Consider the following 19,034-nt stretch of genomic DNA (forward strand, 5'->3'; position numbering starts at 1 on the left):
TTTTTGCTCCAATTTCTGGTGTTTGGATACTTTGAGGGAGCTCCATAGGATACCATCCAGTGTGGTCCTGGTACATAATAATTTTTCTGGGACTAAGTTTTGGTATCGCACTATGATATCTGTATTTGAGATATTGTGTTTCATCATCAAAGCAAAAGGTGTCTACTTTGAAGAACCTAGAATATAAGACATAATTTCAGTTGTTTCACACTTTTTTGTTAAGTATATAATTCCACATGTGTTAATTCATAGGTTTGATGCCTTCAGTGTGAATTTACAATCTTCATAGTCATGAAAATACAGAATACATATAGCCATATACACACACAGTAGAAGCCGTTTAACGCCATTGCATCTGTACCATAGAAACTGCAGCCTGCAAAGACAAGGGTTAAGAGCAAGGTCCTACAGTAATGATTAAACATGGGCGAGCCTGCGCAGTGCAAGGTCCACCTCAGTGCAGCAGTCTCCTTCTGCGCTGGCAAGGAGTCTGTGGTCCTGCACGCGATGCTTCTGGTGAGCACGCCATGAGCCTTTGTCAGAGGGGAGGGCTGCAGACCTACAAGAGCTACCAGGGGAGAGTTGATTTTTTTCACCCTTTCTTTTTGTTAAAGAGGGTTGGTAAGGAACCAGCTGCTACCCTTTGCCTGAGCTAAACTGATGTCAGTGTTCCTGAATTATCCCATTTTGTGAGGTAAACCTCTACGCTGGATGAACATTCCTAATAACCAAAAATCAAATGTACATATTGACTTTTCCACCAGGCAGCTCTGCTTCTCCATGCATCTGACACTAACAACAGGTTTATGAAGCCCAGGCAAAATACTTGCCCCTGTGCTGGAAATGAGAGGATTAAGATATAGATTAGGTGCAAACCTACATGCTTGGATATACAGGTGTAGGTTCAGTTTGTGCTTTCCATTCTTTGTACAGGCATGTAGCAGAGATGAATTTGTCATTCAAGTCTTCATAAGGCTATGTGCACACGTTGCGGATTTTCAGCGGATCCGCAGCGTTTTTGGCGGTGCAGAAACGCTGCAGATCCGCAATTGATTTACAGTACAATGTAAATCAATGAGAAAGAAAAAAAGCTGTGCACACGTTGCAGAAAATCTGCTGTGGAAACGCTGCGGTTTAAAAGAAGTGGCATGTCACTTCTTTTTTGCGGATCTGCAGCGTTTTTGTACCCATTCCATTACAGAAATCCGCAGGGGTAAAAAACGCAGCAAAAACACACAAAAAATGCGACAAATCTGTAGCTGCGTTTTCTGCCAGGAGGCAGAATCCGCACCAGAAATTCCTAAGGCTAATCCCCAACGTGTGCACATAGCCTTAGTGTAAGACCACAAAATACACATTTCAGTATAATTAGGAACTATCCCAAATGACAATGTCCCTTCTGCCTCAATATATCACTTTGATCATTAACACTCTTCTCAGTTTCCCAATAATTGTTTAGATGTGGAGTTTTTCACTTTACAGCTTCTTAGCAATATTCCTATTTGGGAAATTATATTCAGGCTGTTGGAACAACACATTACGAACACTGTATTATGACTGTCAATGTATTCTATAGAGCCAAGATGAATGCGGTGTCTCACACATGGAGGGGACGGTGAAACACTCCCTTACACTATAGATTATGTATGCATCTCAGTTCCAACGCTCCTGGCAAAATATATTCTCCCTTATAAGAAAGCAGCTGATGCGAATCATAGACCTATTCTTCCACACAGCTCTCCTCCCCCTCTACATTTCCCCACCTTCCCTTGGGGGGAAAGCCATTTCATTCCCACTTCCACCGTCTTCAGACCTCTTCCTTCCTTCCTGTTCTCATCCCTGAGCTTATGATTCACAGCCATGTAAATAACCCCGCACACTTCCAAACACTTATGAGCGCTACCTTAAATGAAATCTGGAAATAGGGAATATTATTGTGCTTCCGCCGACGTATGGCCCACTGGATTTCAATTTCTGCTGTATAAAATCCAAGCCTGTCTGATGAGATCATGTTTCTCTTTGCCAACGACAGGTTGGAAGAAAACTGGTCAACAGTAAATGGCCTGTTACAGGCCACGGAAACCCTCGCTGATGCTCTACCAAGCACTACATCTTTTCAAGGACTAAACTGTAGGCAGGAAATACACTTCTAGCCAGCAAACAGCCTATTAATGAGGCAAATATCATCATTCTTTATTTGTGACTTGTATTCCCCACAAAATAACTCAGGAGCATCATTTCTTAGAAATGCACTGTGCAGTACCTCTGTCATTAATCCTAAATAATTTGACACCCCTTTGACCATTTCTCTTGTCAAAGCGGTGCGTCTCTACATAGTTTGATACAGTCAGCCCTGACTAATCAGTGTAAAAGTTTGTCTACACACCCATGCGAAAGTATTATTCCATTGCTCTGTAATTCCTCCTAGAAATGGTAGAACACAGAAATTCAGGAAAAGATGCTCCACAATTGATGCTTCATGAAGAAAACAACAGAATATTTACTAGAAAAGAAGAAGGACCAGGACTTTGAGGATTTTTAACAACCCCTTTTTTTCAAGAATTTAAATGGCGTATTTCTGCTTTTAGGCTGGCATAAGGGGGAACAGAAAGAATAGCCTATATATTAAAGTGACCATTAACCACTGAAAAGAGTCTATACATTTCACATATACTGTCACCCTACCTAGTGCCGTCCATTTGCATCCTCTGCTCAGATTGGTTCTCCTTTCCTCCTGCTTTCAAGATGCGTTAGGGTATGTGCACATGATCAGGAATTGGTAGCGCTTTGGATGCAGCACATATCCGCTGCGTCCAATGCGCTGCCGTTTATTGAACACAGGTGATTCCGCATGTGTTCACTGAACTGTGCGGATTCACCGCACCCAATACATCGTACTGGTGATATTCATGTTGCGGAGTCTCTGCAAGATAAATAGACGTGCTGCAGTCTGGAGAGAAGCGTGACATGTCCTTCTCCACACATGATCCGCAGGTGTCTCTGGACGCATAGTGGGCATGGAATTCTTGAAATCCCATCCAATATGCTGTAACATCTGGACGCTGCTGAAGTATGCAGCGGTTACTGATTGTGTGCACATACCCCTTCCAATGCCTCCCCTGCCATGCCTATCGCACAGCACAGGGAGGCATGGTGTACACTTACAACTGCAGGCCCCATACCACTGGGCTGACATCTTGGAAGCAGGAGAACAGATCTGTGCCAAGGAGGAAAGCGGAGGGGACCAGGTAGAATATGTGTGAAATCTATAGCTACTTTTCAGTCCCAGAGTCACGTTATAAACTTTTCATTAGATAGCCACACTATTTCTGTGATTAAGCCCCATTGTAACAATAAATGTCTGGTTATTCCCTGGTAATTTGGATACAATAACCACAATAGCCATATGTTGCAGTTGTAATTCTAGGATTATAATAACAATCTGCCCCTACATTCTCATTAAGTGCACTCTGTGAATTGTTTTTTTTCTCTTTTTTTTTTTTTTTTTTAAGATAGTTTAAAAAATATACGATTTTTCTCACCTGTAGCATCTACAGGGAGCCTTTGCTGTTCCTTTTAATCCATATATTTTGAGAAAACAAATAGAAGGTCCTACACACGACAGGACGGCAGACTTGAACCAGGCCCACGCCATATAAATCTATGGTGTGGCGTTTTGTGATCTTTCTGTGCACTCCCAATTTTCTATCTACACGCAGTACATATGTTCTCCCCGTGTTTGCGTGGGTTTCCTCTGGGTTCTCCGGTTTCCTCCCACATTCCAAAGACATACTGACAGGGAATTTAGATTGTGAGCCCCATCGGGGACAGTGATGATGATGTGTGCAAACTGTAAAGCTCTGGGGATATGTCATGACTACATGACATTTTCTTTCCCTGAGGAAGCCGCCACTTTGGCGGCGATACGCGTGGGAGCCCTTCCCACACTCTGCTTCCCTTGTGTACTACATATTTTTCTTATGGCTCTGGACTATGGGTATGATGGGGGTGTCTTTTGTGTATTGGACTGAGGTTGTGGGCTCTTATTTGGTCAGTTCCTCCTCTCCTCCCCCCATACGCAGGTCCCATGTGTACCATTACTGAGACATTCATATGTTTATACATGTTTGATTATTTTTTCAATTGTTGAATTGTCTCATTTATTATGGGCACATCTTTATAAGCATAAGCCATATATTCAAGCTTTGACAATTTTGTCATTTTCTGCACAATTATTATGCACCTTATTAGGGGTATGCATGGTATTGCAATATCGATCTATGTGCCATCTTTATTTGTGTAGTTAGGCTATTGTAGTCTTCTTATTGTGGGAAGTTCATGTTTTGTGGGTTGTCATCTTCCCCACCTTGGGATATGATATGTATATATATGTTTGGGCAGTGTTTTTGCATATTTGCATTTTTTAAGTGTTTTTAATCATCATGTTGTGTTTTTTTGTGTGCACATGTGTGTGTATTTTGTAGGGTTCTTTGCCAATTGAATAAAAATTACAATTTTATACCATCAGAGGTGTTCCTACATATGTGGGCATGATCTTTTTCTTCTTTTCTTGTCCATGTTCAGCTACAAGCCCACAGTGAACCCTCTGTCCCTTGCGGTGCCCTCCATTTCTCTAATCATGCTCTGGGGATATGTTAGCGCTATATAAAAATAAAGATTATTTATAGTACATATGCCGCCACATTTAAAGGGAACCTGTCACCCCCAAAATCGACGATGAGCTAAGCCCACCGCCATCAGGGGCTTATCTACAGCATTCTGTAATGCTGTAGATAAGCCCCCGATGTATCCTGAAAGATGAGAAAAAGAGGTTAGATTATACTCACCCAGGGGCGGTCTCGATGCGGTCCGGTCAGATGGGCGTCGCGGTCCGGGGCCTCCCATCTTCATACGATGACATCCTCTTCTTGTCTTCACGCTGCGGCTCCGGCGCAGGCGTACTTTATCTGTCCTGTTGAGGGCGGAGCAAAGTACTGCAGTGCGCAGGCGCCGGAGGTCCGGCACCTGCAGTACTTTGCTCTGCCCAGATAAAGTACGCCTGCGCTAGAGCCGCAGCGTGAAGACAAGAAGAGGACGTCATCCTATGAAGATGGGAGGCCCCGGACCGGACCGCGACACCCATCGTACCGGGACCGTCCCTGTGTAAGTATAATCTAACCTCTTTTTCCCATCTTTCAGGATACATCGGGGGCTTATCTTCAGCATTCCAGAATGCTGTAGATAAGCCCCTGATGCTGGTGGGCTTAGTTCACCTTCGATATTGGTGGGTGACAGGTTCCCTTTAAAAAAAATAAATAAAAAAATGTGACATGCTGCATGGATGCTATGGATAATGAAAGAAATCTACTGTGCGAGTACACTTTTCAGCCCTGAATGACAGATACATCAGTGGAAATAAGAGCTTGAAAGAAACCCATTTTCTTTGTTCAGGATCGCTTCCATATGGGCACAGGATGAAAACACTGAATACATATGGTACCACACGCATGCACAGTCATACAGATCACTGGATAGTGCTGGCTTTTGTCTTATAGTTTTGTGAAAAAACACCATAAAATAGAAAAAAAATATTAAATTGTTATCACATATATTTCCTTTGTTTGTATTCTCCAAATGTCAGCTGCATACACCCCACAATACACATGCATGGCTCTTCTATTCCGCTCCCATGACCAGTGTCTGGAAATGGGTTTTGTTTGTTTATTTCAGAAGCAGCAATGCCTGTTCTCTCCCAGCCTCCTCCTGCTGCTAGCATCTCTTTATTCCTCTCCCCGCCAGAGCCCTAACTACGGTTTTGCACACTATGTGTTACACAGCTCACTGGAAATGCCTAATGAGAATCTGATCTGGCGTCCAAAACATTCCCTCTCCCCCATGGGCAGCTGCCTAAGTAGCATGCTCGCTGCTGCTATAATCTGCTTGGTCAATTCTCTAAGGGAACAAGCAGGAGAAGAGCAGAGAAGGGGAAAAAATGAGGAAGAGAGAGTGCACAGAATTACTGAACTGTGCTCTGCAGTCTCTGCTTTGCTCCGTAACAAGTAGGAGAATAGAGGCAACAGACAATGGGAATGAGAAGGCCAAATGTGAAACATTCACGCTCAAAGTCAAAGGCTTCCTTGAGAAGAAAATACATTGCCAGTACGCCATTCATTTTTGTATCACAGAACCAACATATACCACAGAGCAATGCTAATAAAATAGCCACATTAATCCTGGTGGGTCACTAGTCTGTGACACTCATAGGCAAGAACCCAATTTAATAAACAATAACCGTTGTTTTGATCTTTTGTTTCACCATAAATTAATAATACACATGAAAATAGGCAACTGGGTAACATATGTCATCAGGAAAATCTGCTTTGCTCTCTTCCTGGACTGATCATTCATTCTCAGTTCTGGAATTGGCGCTGTACAATCTGTATTCAGTGAGGACGGAGCTAGGGAAGGCAGTTGGTGCTTATTAGATTCTATAGAGAGCGGAGTGGGAGGAGTAGAGGACCGCAGAGGCGGGCACCGACATTCTATGCAAGTTCCTTGCTCATAAGCCCCAACTGTCATCTAGCTCACAAATGGGAAACTATGCACTGAAGACAGATCTACCCGTGAACTGAGAATGAATAATCAGCCCTGGCAAAGAAGTGCATTTACCGAATAAAATATATTACAAAAGGTTCATAGTCTCATGTGTGATATTAATTTATGAAAAGAAATGAAAACAACCGCTACGTTTTAAGCTTTCTGTAGCAGAAGATGAGATGCTGGCGAGAAACTACTGCTCACTACTGTCCTACCCAGCCTTACACAAGAAAGCGGTGCATGCAGAGGTAGCGGATCCCTGCAGCTCCAAACTGCGGATCCGAGGCCACTATTTGTACCCCTCCTGGTGAGAGATTTTATGCCATAATAATCATTGATTCTCCTTAAGAAGAATGCTTCCTCAGATGGTTTCCTCCATAATACAGCATCAATGGAGCCTGCTACAATTTTCTATATATTTTATACTGAATGCCACAAAAAAATCTGTACCAAATTCAAACCTTTAGACGAGCACAGTAGGACCCCCAGGAGTCTGTGAATGTTATGTAAAGGCTCCAAATTTTCCCGAGCTTTAATACACTTGTATGCATGAGGTCAAGAATCTTAATGGGTAAAATTGCAAAGCGTTTGTAAAAACACACAACTTTTCACTGTTCTTATTAAAACTCCTGCAGCACTTTAGCAGCTCTTTCCTATAGCCATGGATCCCTGCAGCCTCAGTGCCCGGCTCTCCTCAGATGCCTTAGAACCATAGCTGTCTCTGCTTGCAGCATCATACCCCCTTTCCCTGTCATACTCATTGTGTTATATAGTTTGTGTTTGAAAAGAGCTTGGTGAGAGTACGAAACGCGTAAAAATAAAAACTACTAAATTGCTATTCCCCTCTGGATCTGCTTCCTTCATTCAGCAGTGAGGTCTACTCTGAAACGTCACATCTCCTTTTTCTATTACCGTAATAAATATGCAAAGAGGGTTTACCTTCATGTGCCGACGTGACGGCAGCAGCTGTAATATACAAGGGCAATTATTGGAGTTGTGACAATCACAACCCTTTCAGGTGAGAACCATAACTCCCATCTCATCCGTACCTTTCATTATCACCCTATGTGCACTTGTCTCCCCCGACCCCTTCATTTTCTCATGCAGCATCAGACAGCACACAGTTTGGGCCACCAGCGCAATGATTTCACTGGTCCAAACTATCAAGAAGGAGGGCATTGCCCTGCGGCAAGCAGGAAGCCGACAGGCTTGGGAACAGGGCGCTCCTAAAAAGCAATGTTGAGACAAACCCTTTCAAGCCAATGTGCTCTAAAAATATTAACAAATTTAAAAAAAACATTCAAACAACAAATATTGAAGTTGATCTGATTAAATGCTGTATTTGGCATAATATCTCTGCAGCTTGGAAGAGAAGAATATACTGGAAATGTTTATGGAAAATACACATTGAAATCTGCTATATATTTGGCTATGAAGGTGGAAAATTCTTCACAAACAATTTTTTTTCCCACACACATTAGAGGCTGAACATACATGTACATTATAAATACACACGCACACATACATATACATAATATGTATCACACTGACACATACACTCACTGGCCACTTTATTAGGTACACCTGTCCAACTTCTTGTTAACACTTAATTTCTAATCAGCCAATCACATGGCGGCAACTCAGTGCATTTAGGCATGTAGACATGGTCAAGACAATCTCCTGCAGTTCAAACCGAGCATCAGTATGGGGAAGAAAGGTGATTTGAGTGCCTTTGAACGTGGCATGGTTGTTGGTGCCAGAAGGGCTGGTCTGAGTATTTCAGAAACTGCTGATCTACTGGGATTTTCACGCACAACCATCTCTAGGGTTTACAGAGAATGGTCCGAAAAAGAAAAAAAATCCAGTGAGCGGCAGTTCTGTGGGCGGAAATGCCTTGTTGATGCCAGAGGTCAGAGGAGAATGGGCAGACTGGTTCGAGCTGATAGAAAGGCAACAGTGACTCAAATCGCCACCCGTTACAACCAAGGTAGGCCTAAGAGCATCTCTGAACGCACAGTGCGTCGAACTTTGAGGCAGATGGGCTACAGCAGCAGAAGACCACACCGGGTACCACTCCTTTCAGCTAAGAACAGGAAACTGAGGCTACAATTTGTACAAGCTCATCGAAATTGGACAGTAGAAGATTGGAAAAACGTTGCTTGGTCTGATGAGTCTCGATTTCTGCTGCGACATTCGGATGGTAGGGTCAGAATTTGGCGTAAACAACATGAAAGCATGGATCCATCCTGCCTTGTATGGAGCATCTTTGGGATGTGCAGCCGACAAATCTGCGGCAACTGTGTGATGCCATCATGTCAATATGGACCAAAATCTCTGAGGAATGCTTCCAGCACCTTGTTGAATCTATGCCACGAAGAATTGAGGCAGTTCTGAAGGCAAAAGGGGGTCCAACCCGTTACTAGCATGGTGTACCTAATAAAGTGGCCGGTGAGTGTATATAATATGTATCACACACACACACACACACATACATATGTATCACACACACACACGTATCACACACACACACACACACACACACACACACACACACACGTCTTCACAGCGCAATGGACTATGATGGCATAGTTATATTATAGTTAGGTTATATTATACTTACCTGGGGGGGCAGTCCGATCCGATGGGCGTCGTGATCCAGTCCGGGGCCTCCCATCTTCTTACGATGACGTCCTCTTCTTGTCTTCATGCTGCGGCTCAGGCGCAGGCGTAGTTTGTCTGCCCTGTTGAGGGGAGAGCAAAGTACTGCAGTGCACAGGCGCCAGACCTCTCTGACCTTTCCCGGTGCCGGCGCATTGCAGTACTTTGCTCTGCCCTCAACAGGGCAGACAAAGTACGCCTGCCCCGGAGCCACAGCGTGAATACAAGAAGAGGACGTCATCGTAAGAAGATGGGAGGTGCTGGACCGAACCGCGACATCGGACCGGACCACAGCGGGACCACCCCTGGGTGAGTATATTCTAACCTCTTTTTCTCATCTTTCAGGATACATCGGGGGCTTATCTACAGCATTACAGAATGCTGTAGATAAGCCCCTGATGCCGTGGGCTTAGCTCACCTACGATTTTGGGGGGTGACAGGTTCTTTTTAGGCATAATAAACACATTCGTACATGCATCCATACACACAATTGCAACCACACCTAGACTTGTTGATGTCACTAGTCCTGGACTGAGAATGTTAGACCCAACAGGAATCCTATTTTTCTGCTTTGTAGAACATTGTAGAGAACATTTACAGCAAGGTGTTCAGAGGAGAAATAAAAGATGGTGTTGGGTATAGCCATACATTCTTGCAATGCTTGTTGCCTCAAAAGAAAAATGACATTTCAACCACTATAAGTTATGGAAGTGCTAGGAACCAGATTGCACGGAGGCTTCCTCTGCGGTGTCTCACACTTCCTCCAACAGTGCGCACATTTTCTCTTGTATACAAGTCAAGCAGAGAAAATCAGGAAGTGTAGCTTCACGGTAACATAATCCTATGCTTCACATCTAAGACGAGAGAGGAGCACAACAGAATGTATTCAGTGTAATGTTTACGCAAAGTGATGAGCAACTTTCCTCTAATAACATTTAAATAAATGTGGCCACTGAACACAGCGTGTTAGAGGAAGGGCGCGCTCTAAGAAATTAGTCCTTAAAGGAAAAAGTCTTCAATGAACATTTATAACATATCCATAGATGGAATAATTACAATTAGGGAATTCCTTTACAAATAGTGCTCTAATAAGGATAAACTTTCAGGCCCCAAATTAACATTAAAGGGAGTCTTATTACCTCAATCCCCTAATATACCCACTTATGCAGGTATTGTGAAGACTTAGCCCCTATAAAATAAATTATAAAGTTGTATGCCAATAAATATATTTTATGTTCTATCTAAATGGCTTGATTATTGTATCATAATAAAGATTAAAAGCCTTATGTTACCATTTTACTACAGTAAATTTATCACTTAAACATGAGCCATGTATGAGGGAGTCTGAGTCGGTGTCATGGGAATTGAGGAGTCGGAGGCTTGGATTACAGATTCAACAGCCATGGCCACAACAAGGGTGCAGGACTACTTGGGGGTGGGGGACTCAATGCCTAGCTGGACTACTCTTGACTCATTTGCATATGCCGATTTGTGGAATAAAAGTTAATTTTTAAAAGAAAGCAAATTATAACTGTGGCCCAAATACCTTATTAAAATACAGAAATGGTCATTCATAACGCTATAGTGGTGGTTTGAGGCAGTTATTGGATCTGACAGTGCTCTTTAAATATAATCTGTGACATGTTTATGCGATAGTCACACCACCATCAATTAATGTCAGAGAGTCCAGAACAATAGCAGTCGCTTACCAAGTGTCTGTGATGATACAAAAAGCATCTATGATCATTTTTTATGGAAAAGTTAGAATGCTTCATATTTTGTTGTTGGTGACTCTACAGAGAAAAGTGGTCATAGAGCACATGATTGTGGACTTTACACCGCAGGGTGACAGAGACAGATGGTTACCTTCTTTCAAATCATGGAAACAGAGAGAACCCCTTGAGTCGCTCTCCCCCATTGGAGAGTGACAGAGACAGATGGAAGCTTGGTCTGCTGCATCCATCCTCCTATGGTGGGGTGACTGTGAGCACAGCACAATCTCTCCCCAGACCAAGCCATCAGCCATAAAAAAAAAAAAAAGATATAAAAAAAACAAAGCTTTCTGCTTAGGGACACTAATTTCCACAGCCAGTCACTGTGCTAACACACCGGTAATTTTTACATGTTCTAAAACGCAAGAATTCAATTCACAGATTATCAGGTTTTATTCTTACCCAGCAGGTTACAGAAGTGTTAAAGGGAATGCTGTTTAACAGATTACATTTTTGACAGCAGAACATTTGTAATGCTTCTAAAAAGCATGCTTTCCATATACCGTAGCTGCTAATTAACCTGTGGATTGCTGGGAAAGTGATTCTCAGATTGTTCTGCAAGAGAAAAGTGAGGGAGACACTGTAAAAACGCTTTGTAGTCGATCACGTTGGTGACCACTGTGAGCTATTATTTTTCCAGTGATCTATGCTAGAGATAAATCTTCACGAATTATGCCATACATAGCTGGACATACCTACAGAAATGATAGAAACTGCTAAATATTATGTTACATAACTAAGAACCTCATGGTCAGTTATATATGTGTTTTTGCCTAGCGGCATTAGATCATTGTATGATTTTTGGAGGTGCAGTCCATCCTTTTTTTTCAGTATATTGCATGATCTGTCCTTTTTTTCTTTGGACGTGCACTCCTCCCATGTGGCACAGGTGATTTTAATCAGCAGGAGACTGCAAAGTAAGGGGTCTAGCCCATTTCTGCTCTCATCGGAGAGCTTGAGGAAGGAGAGTTTTAATGCTCCTTTTATTTGGTGTTGGTGCTGTGTGGCGGCCAGTGTTGTGGTTTTGTTCTTGTGGGGCAGCACGGTCAGGAGTCATGAGGACTCAGGCTATGTGCACACGCTGCGGATTAGCCCTGGAATTTTTTGTGCGCATTCTGCATCTCTTGGCAGAAAACGCAGGTGCGGATTTGCTGCGGATTAAGGCTATGTGCACACGTTGCGGATTTCCTGCGGATCCGCAGCGTTTTTTTACTGTGCAGAAATGCTGCAGATCCGCAAGTGATTTACAGTACAATGTAAATCAATGAGAAAAAAAAAAGGTGTGCTAATGGTGTGGAAAATTCTGTGCGGAAACGCTGCCGATTAAAAGAAGTAGCATGTCACTTCTTTTTTGCGGATCTGCAGCGTTTTTGTACCCATTCCATTAGAGAAATCCGCAGAGGTAAAAAAACGCAAGAAATCAGCACAAAAAAATGTGACAAATCCGCACCTGCGTTTTCTGCCAAGAGATACAGAATCCGCACAAAAAATTCCAGAGGCAAATCTGCAGCGCATGCACATAGCCTCAGTCTTGCAGCATGGGTGCTGTGAGGCACCGGGCCGTCTGTCCTGCCGATGCATTGTTGTGGTGGTCGGCACACGGCTCAGCTCCGTTAGGGCGAAAGGGACCCACTGAGAGGTTTGCCGTGATGTGGCAGTGGGCTTCATACAGTCTGATCAGAATATTAAACTAAGAACCTCATGTTCAGTTATATATATTTTTGCCCAGCGGCATTAGATCAATGTATGATTTTTGGAGGTGCTGTCCATTTTCTTTTTTAGCAGGTTTCCTAACTTATACTTTATCTCAGAGGTGTTTTATCATTAAGAAGTACAACAAAAAACAAAAGCTGCATCACAAAATAATTGCACACGTCAGAATTCTTTGCAGAAATTTCCTGAACAAAATCGGACTTTTTCTGCAGGAAATCTGCATGCATTTTTTTCACGTTTTTTGTGCGGATTTTTCACGTTTTTTTCCAGAGCTTCCCAATGCATTAAATAGCGGGAAATCTGCAAAAAATTCACAAAATTAATGAACATGCTGCGTTCTTTACCGCGATGCGTTTTTTTTTTTTTTCGCGGAAAAAATGCAACATGTGCACAAAAATTCTATTAATAGGATGCTTAATGGATGCGTTTTTTCGCAGTTTTATCACGTTTTTATAGCGAAAAAAAACAGCGAAAATCCGGTACGTGTGCACACAGCCTTAGACTTCGAAAACCGATAACATACCAGGTGTAGGCAGTTGGATGAAGTGTGATCAAAATCGGTAGTCAAGGCTAGAAAGATGCAATGTGTGCACAACTGCCTTTTATCAAGTGCTCATGTCATGAGCTGTTACATACCCTAAGTTTTCAAAATGGGTGATCTACTTTTTTCAATAGTAGAACATAACCCCCAAATTTCTTTATTTTACTCCCCTATATAGAGACATTAATTCCATAGCCTTACAGGCATCATCATCACTATCCCCATAGGGCTCACAATTTAAATCAGTATGTGTTTGGAGTGAGGGACGAAACCGGAGGAAAAAATATCAGTGCGTGACAAATGGCTGATCCTTTCTACAAACCATATAACATACAGATAACAGCCCAATAGCAAATTCACAAGATGCTACAGTGGTAGTTGAAAGTTTGTGATCCCTTTTGAATTTTAAAGATTTCTGCATAAAATTGATCTAAAATTACATCAGCTTTTCACACATATCCTAAAAGTAGAAAAAGAACTAAATCAAATGAGATAAAACAACCAATATCACATGTCTGAGTAGCAAAGGTATGTGAACCTTGAGGCTAGGTTCCCACGATGATTTTTTTGATGTTGCAAATGTTCTGCACCTATTAAGTAAATTAGGATACTTGTGTTTTCATTGAGTTTTTGGGTGTGTGCATTTTTTTATTTTTTTTTACATGTGTTGAGACTGTGTTTTTGACTCCGAGCTTTTTGTCTCTTGTTGGTGTGTCATGTTTTAAATAAACTTGGTATGTTTTGGATACTTCCCAGTATTTGGCTTTGACAGAATTTCCAGGTGTGGGTTACAGGTGTTTTTGATGCGTGGCAAATGCACAAAAAACGCATGTGAGTTTTACCTGTGGATTTTCTGCATCTAATGCTGCAATGCTAAGGGAAAAATCTGCACATACAGTACAGATCAAAAGTTTGGACACAACTCATTTAAAGATTTTTCTGTATTTTCATGACTATGAAAATTGTAAATTCACACTGACGGCATCGAAACTATGAATTAACACATGTGGAATTATATACTTAACAAAAAAGTGTGAAACAACTGAAATTATGTCTTATATTCTAGGTTCTTCAAAGTGGCCACCTTTTGCTTTGATGACTGCTTTGCACACTCTTGGCATTCTCTACCATCAAGCGCTACAAAGAAACTGGCTCACATGAGGACCGCTCCATGAAAGGAAGACCAAGAGTCACCTCTGCTTCTGAGGATAAGTGTATCCGAGTCACCAGCCTCAGAAATCGCAGGTTAACAGCAGCTCAGATTAGAGACCAGATCAATGCCACACAGAGTTCTAGCAGCAGACTCATCTCTACAACAACTGTTAGGGCTCAATTCCACATGCAAGACATACGTCCGTGTCTTGCAGGTTAAAACCCTCTTCTGGCGCCGGCACTCCAGGGCGGAGCATGCGGCCGCACAGCAACACATGGAGCTGCACGCTCCACTCCCAAGTGCCGGAGCCAGAAGAGGGTTTTAACCTGCGAGACACGGACGTATGTCTCGCATGTGGAAATGAGCCCTTAAGAGGAGACTTTGTGAAGCAGGCCTTCATGGTAAAATAGCTGCTAGGAAACCACTAAGGACAGGCAACAAGCAGAAGAGACTTGTTTTTGCTAAAGAACACAAGGAATGGACATTAGACCAGTGGAAATCTGTGCTTTGGTCTGATGAGTCCAAATTTGAGATCTTTGATTCCAACCACTGTGTCTTTGTGCGACGCAGAAAAGGTGAACGGATGGACCCAACATGCCTGGTTCCCACCGTGAAGCATGGAGGAGGTGTGATGGTGTGGGGGTGCTTTGCTGGTAACACTGTTGGGGATTTATCCAAAATTGAAGGCATACTGAACCAGCATGGCTACCACAGCATCTTGCAGCGGCATGCTATTTCATCCGGTTTGCGTTTAGTTGGACCATCATTTATTTTTCAACAGGACAATGACCTCAAACGCACCTCCAGGCTGTGTAAGGGCTATTTGACCAAGAGGGAGAGTGATGGGGTGCTACACCAGATGACCTGGCCTCCACAGTCACCAGACCTGAACTCAATCGAGATGGTTTAGGGTGAGCTGGACCGCAGAGTAAAGGCAAAAGGGCCAACAAGTGCTAAGCATCTCTGGGAACTCCTTCAAGATTGTTGGAAGACCATTCCCGGTGACTACCTCTTGAAGCTCATCAAGAGAATGCCAAGAGTGTGCAAAGCAGTCATCAAAGCAAAAGGTGGCTACTTTGAAGAACCTAGAATATAAGACATATTTTCAGTTGTTTCACACTTTTTTGTTAAGTATATAATTCCACATGTGTTAATTCATAGTTTTGATGCCTTCAGAGTGAATTTACAATTTTCATAGTCATGAAAATACAGAAAAATCTTTAAATAAGAAGGTGTGTCCAAACTTTTGATCTATACTGTATATCTCAGCGTACTTGCAAGAGAAATTGACAACTTGTGGATTTGAATCAAGCTGCTTTAAAGACAACAATAAAACCACAGTGTGCACAATATTTCTATAAATCCCATCCACTACGTGTGATGCAGTGACCCATGTTACAGCCAGGGGGGCCCTGTATGTGCTCCTCAGGATAAGCATGGAGGCATATCTGTAATGGTGATAATGAAACTGTGACCGGCATGATTGTAAATGGCAAGTATGTGTTGCAGAGGGAGTCTGCGCTGTAAGCCTGTAGTTTTGTTCTTCTGGGACCTGTAGTCCCACAAGTATTTGTATAGTTAAAAGGGAGGCTTGCATGGTTAGTCAGAGCGCTGGGCGGGACTGGCTAACCACCCACACACCCCTCCTACCTATGGGGGTGGTTACAGCTACATAATGTGACCAGGGTTTGGTCACATGGTTGAGAGTGTATGTAACTGAATGGTCAGAGTGTGAAGTCCTGGATAGCCTCTGTGTTTGAATGTCCTGGAATGGACTGGATTCCTGGAAGCACGTGGTGAGGCCATGGACTGATAGCCTGTGTGTTGGAATGGTCTGAAGGCCTGTGTGTTGGAAGTGCCTGGGTCTGGACTTTCTGAATAGGTCACGGAGAGGCCGTATCTGCAAAGCCTGTGATGGCTACTGTGCTGGGGAAGCTACAGTTCCGTCTGCGGGTCTAGACTATCTGAAGGGCCCTGGTCACAAGGACAGAGATCCCAGTACGGTAGCTTCCCTGGGAAGCAGGACTGACAGGAGTCAGTGTGTGGAGCAGGAGCTCCTGTAAGATAAAGGGGGTTACGGGCAGAGAAGTATCTGTCATTGGAACCGACTGTCAGTGCTTATAATGTTCCATTGATGTAAACAATGAACTGATCGTGCTATTGCCAAGCGAGTGTCCCCCAGTCCACTCAGGTATCGCTATCTCACATTTGCTAGAACTGTAAGGGTATGTGTACACGATCAGGAATAGCAGTGTCTAGGACGCAAATCACCTGCGCTGCGTTCTAGATTACAAGCACAGTGGATGGCTGCATAGACTTGCGAGCCGCAGGATGTCAATTATCTGCAGCAGAGAAATTTCCACAATAGAATGTATTTGGGTGCGGTAAATCCACAAGGTTCAATGAATACATGTGGATTTAACTGCGTGATTGAACACAGCAAAAATACTCTGCGTCCAACGTGCTGCTATTTCCTCATCGTGGGCACATAGCCTTAGAGGCTACGTTTTTGAGACAGCGAAAATATGCAGCGTCCAAACTCGACCAAAACCTAACATGGGCAGATAATGACAGTGCAATTAGTCTAGTGGTGGATGGATGAGAACAATAGAAAGCTTTTGGTGTATATGAGTAGAATTATGTTTAGGCTGGAGTCACACTGGCATATAGAATCGGATGCGATATGCTAAGGACCCTTGGCTCTTGCTCTACTGCGAGCATGATCCGAGTGTCAGTGATCCGATCCTCTCACATGACAGGATCAGAGCACAGGTGCGAAGGAGACAGAGAAAGTAATTTCTCCATCTCCTCTGCTGCCAGCGTCTGTGTATATCGCACTGCACTTGGGTGATATCTGAGTGCAGTGCGATGTCTCACTCGTACCCGTAGACTTGTATGGGTGCAAGTGAACCGAATCTCGCTGCCGCTCGCAGCATTGTTCACTCATGCCGAATGTGATGTTTTATCACATAGTACTCAGCCGTGTTATACGGTTATACGGTAGTGTGAAAGAAAAAGGAACCTCATCATCTGTGAACCATGGTAGAGGTAGTGTCATGTTTTCACCGGCTCAGGATGACTTGACAACATTGATAGAACAATAAGTCTGCAAATTTTAAAGTAAAATGTCAAGGATATCTGTACATGAGCTGAATCTGAAGGAGGGTCATGCAGCAAGACAACAACCCAAATTATACAAGTTGTTCTAGAAAAAAGACAGGTTACAGAAGAATGAAGTTACAGTTTTGGAATGGCACTCACAAACTTCTAATTGTAATCCTATAGAAAAACCACCAACATAACAGGGTGGAAGCTGAAGCTGTTTTTGTAGGGATGAATGAGCTAAAATTCCTCCAAGCCAATGTACAGGACTAATCAACAATTACCGGAAACATTAAAGCTATGTTCACATGTTGCGTTTTTGCTGCACACGCATTGTTTTTTTTTTGTTGTTTGTTTTTTTTTGCCTGGCTGAAATGGAAAACTGTATTTTAAACCTTCAGAATGTCACTTCTTTCAGCGTTTTTGCAACATTTTTTCATCCATTGAAAGCAATGACTAAGTGCAAAGATGCAGCAAAAATGCAGGTACCAGTTTGCGGTGTTTTTGGTGCTGAAAACTCGGAAAGTCGCATCCTGTTTCTTTGGGGTACTAAATTTTAATCAGCATGCACAAGAGACAAATGTACCTGAGAAAAAACGCAGCCAAACCTATTTTTTTGTCAGCTGCTTCTTTACTGCCAAGAGAGCAGGTTTTGCTGCAGAAAAAAAAAAAACAGCAAAAACGCAACATGTGAACATAGCCTTAGTTATTGCTGCACAAAGAGGTAGGTCACACAGCAGATACTGAAAGGAAAGGTTCACATACTTTTGCCTCTCAGAAACATGGAATATTAATTGTTTTCCGCACTACAAAAAAAATGACAAGTGTAATATTTTTGACTCCTTTGTATGATCTGGTTTCTTTTTTCTACTTTTAGGACTTGTGTGAAAATCTGATGTAGCTTTAGGTCAAAATGCATGCACATGTTGTTTGATCCCACCAGTTTTGATGAGAAAAGGCGACCTTATAATGTTTATTAGGGCTCATTTCCACTTGCGAGAAAAAATACGGTCCGATTTACGGACCGAAAAAACGGAGGAAAATCACGCGATTGTCATGCGAGTGTCACGCGATTTTTTTATCGCAACATCCGTATGACATCCGTATTGCTGTCAGATTTTTACGCACCAGTGTCCTTTGAAAAGCCGGTAATTCAGCACGGTGTACAGTAAAATAACACCGACAGGTTAGAATAGAGTAGATATATACACATAGAATAGGTATATATACATACATATATACACACACACACACACACACACACACATATATACATATATATATACATACATACATATATATATATATATATATATATATATATATACACACACACACACACACACATATATTTATATTTAATGCAGCGCTAGATAGCAGAAAAGCCGGTAATTCAATTGCCGGCTTTTAGTATTTCCTTCACAAATCCGACAGGATATGAGACGTGGTTTACATACAGTGAACCATTTCATATCCCTTATTTTATTACATATTCCTG

At 42.5% G+C, this 19,034-nt stretch overlaps 1 protein-coding gene across 7 annotated transcripts in view; it reads right to left on the reverse strand.

The window, feature by feature from the left end:
* The window catches only part of ZMIZ1 (zinc finger MIZ-type containing 1), a 626,177-nt gene that overhangs the window by 559,995 nt on the left and 47,148 nt on the right, over positions 1-19,034 (reverse strand). The gene's annotated exons all lie outside the window — the stretch shown is intronic.

Source organism: Ranitomeya variabilis, chromosome 4, assembly GCF_051348905.1.
Source record: "Ranitomeya variabilis isolate aRanVar5 chromosome 4, aRanVar5.hap1, whole genome shotgun sequence".
Lineage (NCBI taxonomy): Eukaryota > Metazoa > Chordata > Amphibia > Anura > Dendrobatidae > Ranitomeya > Ranitomeya variabilis.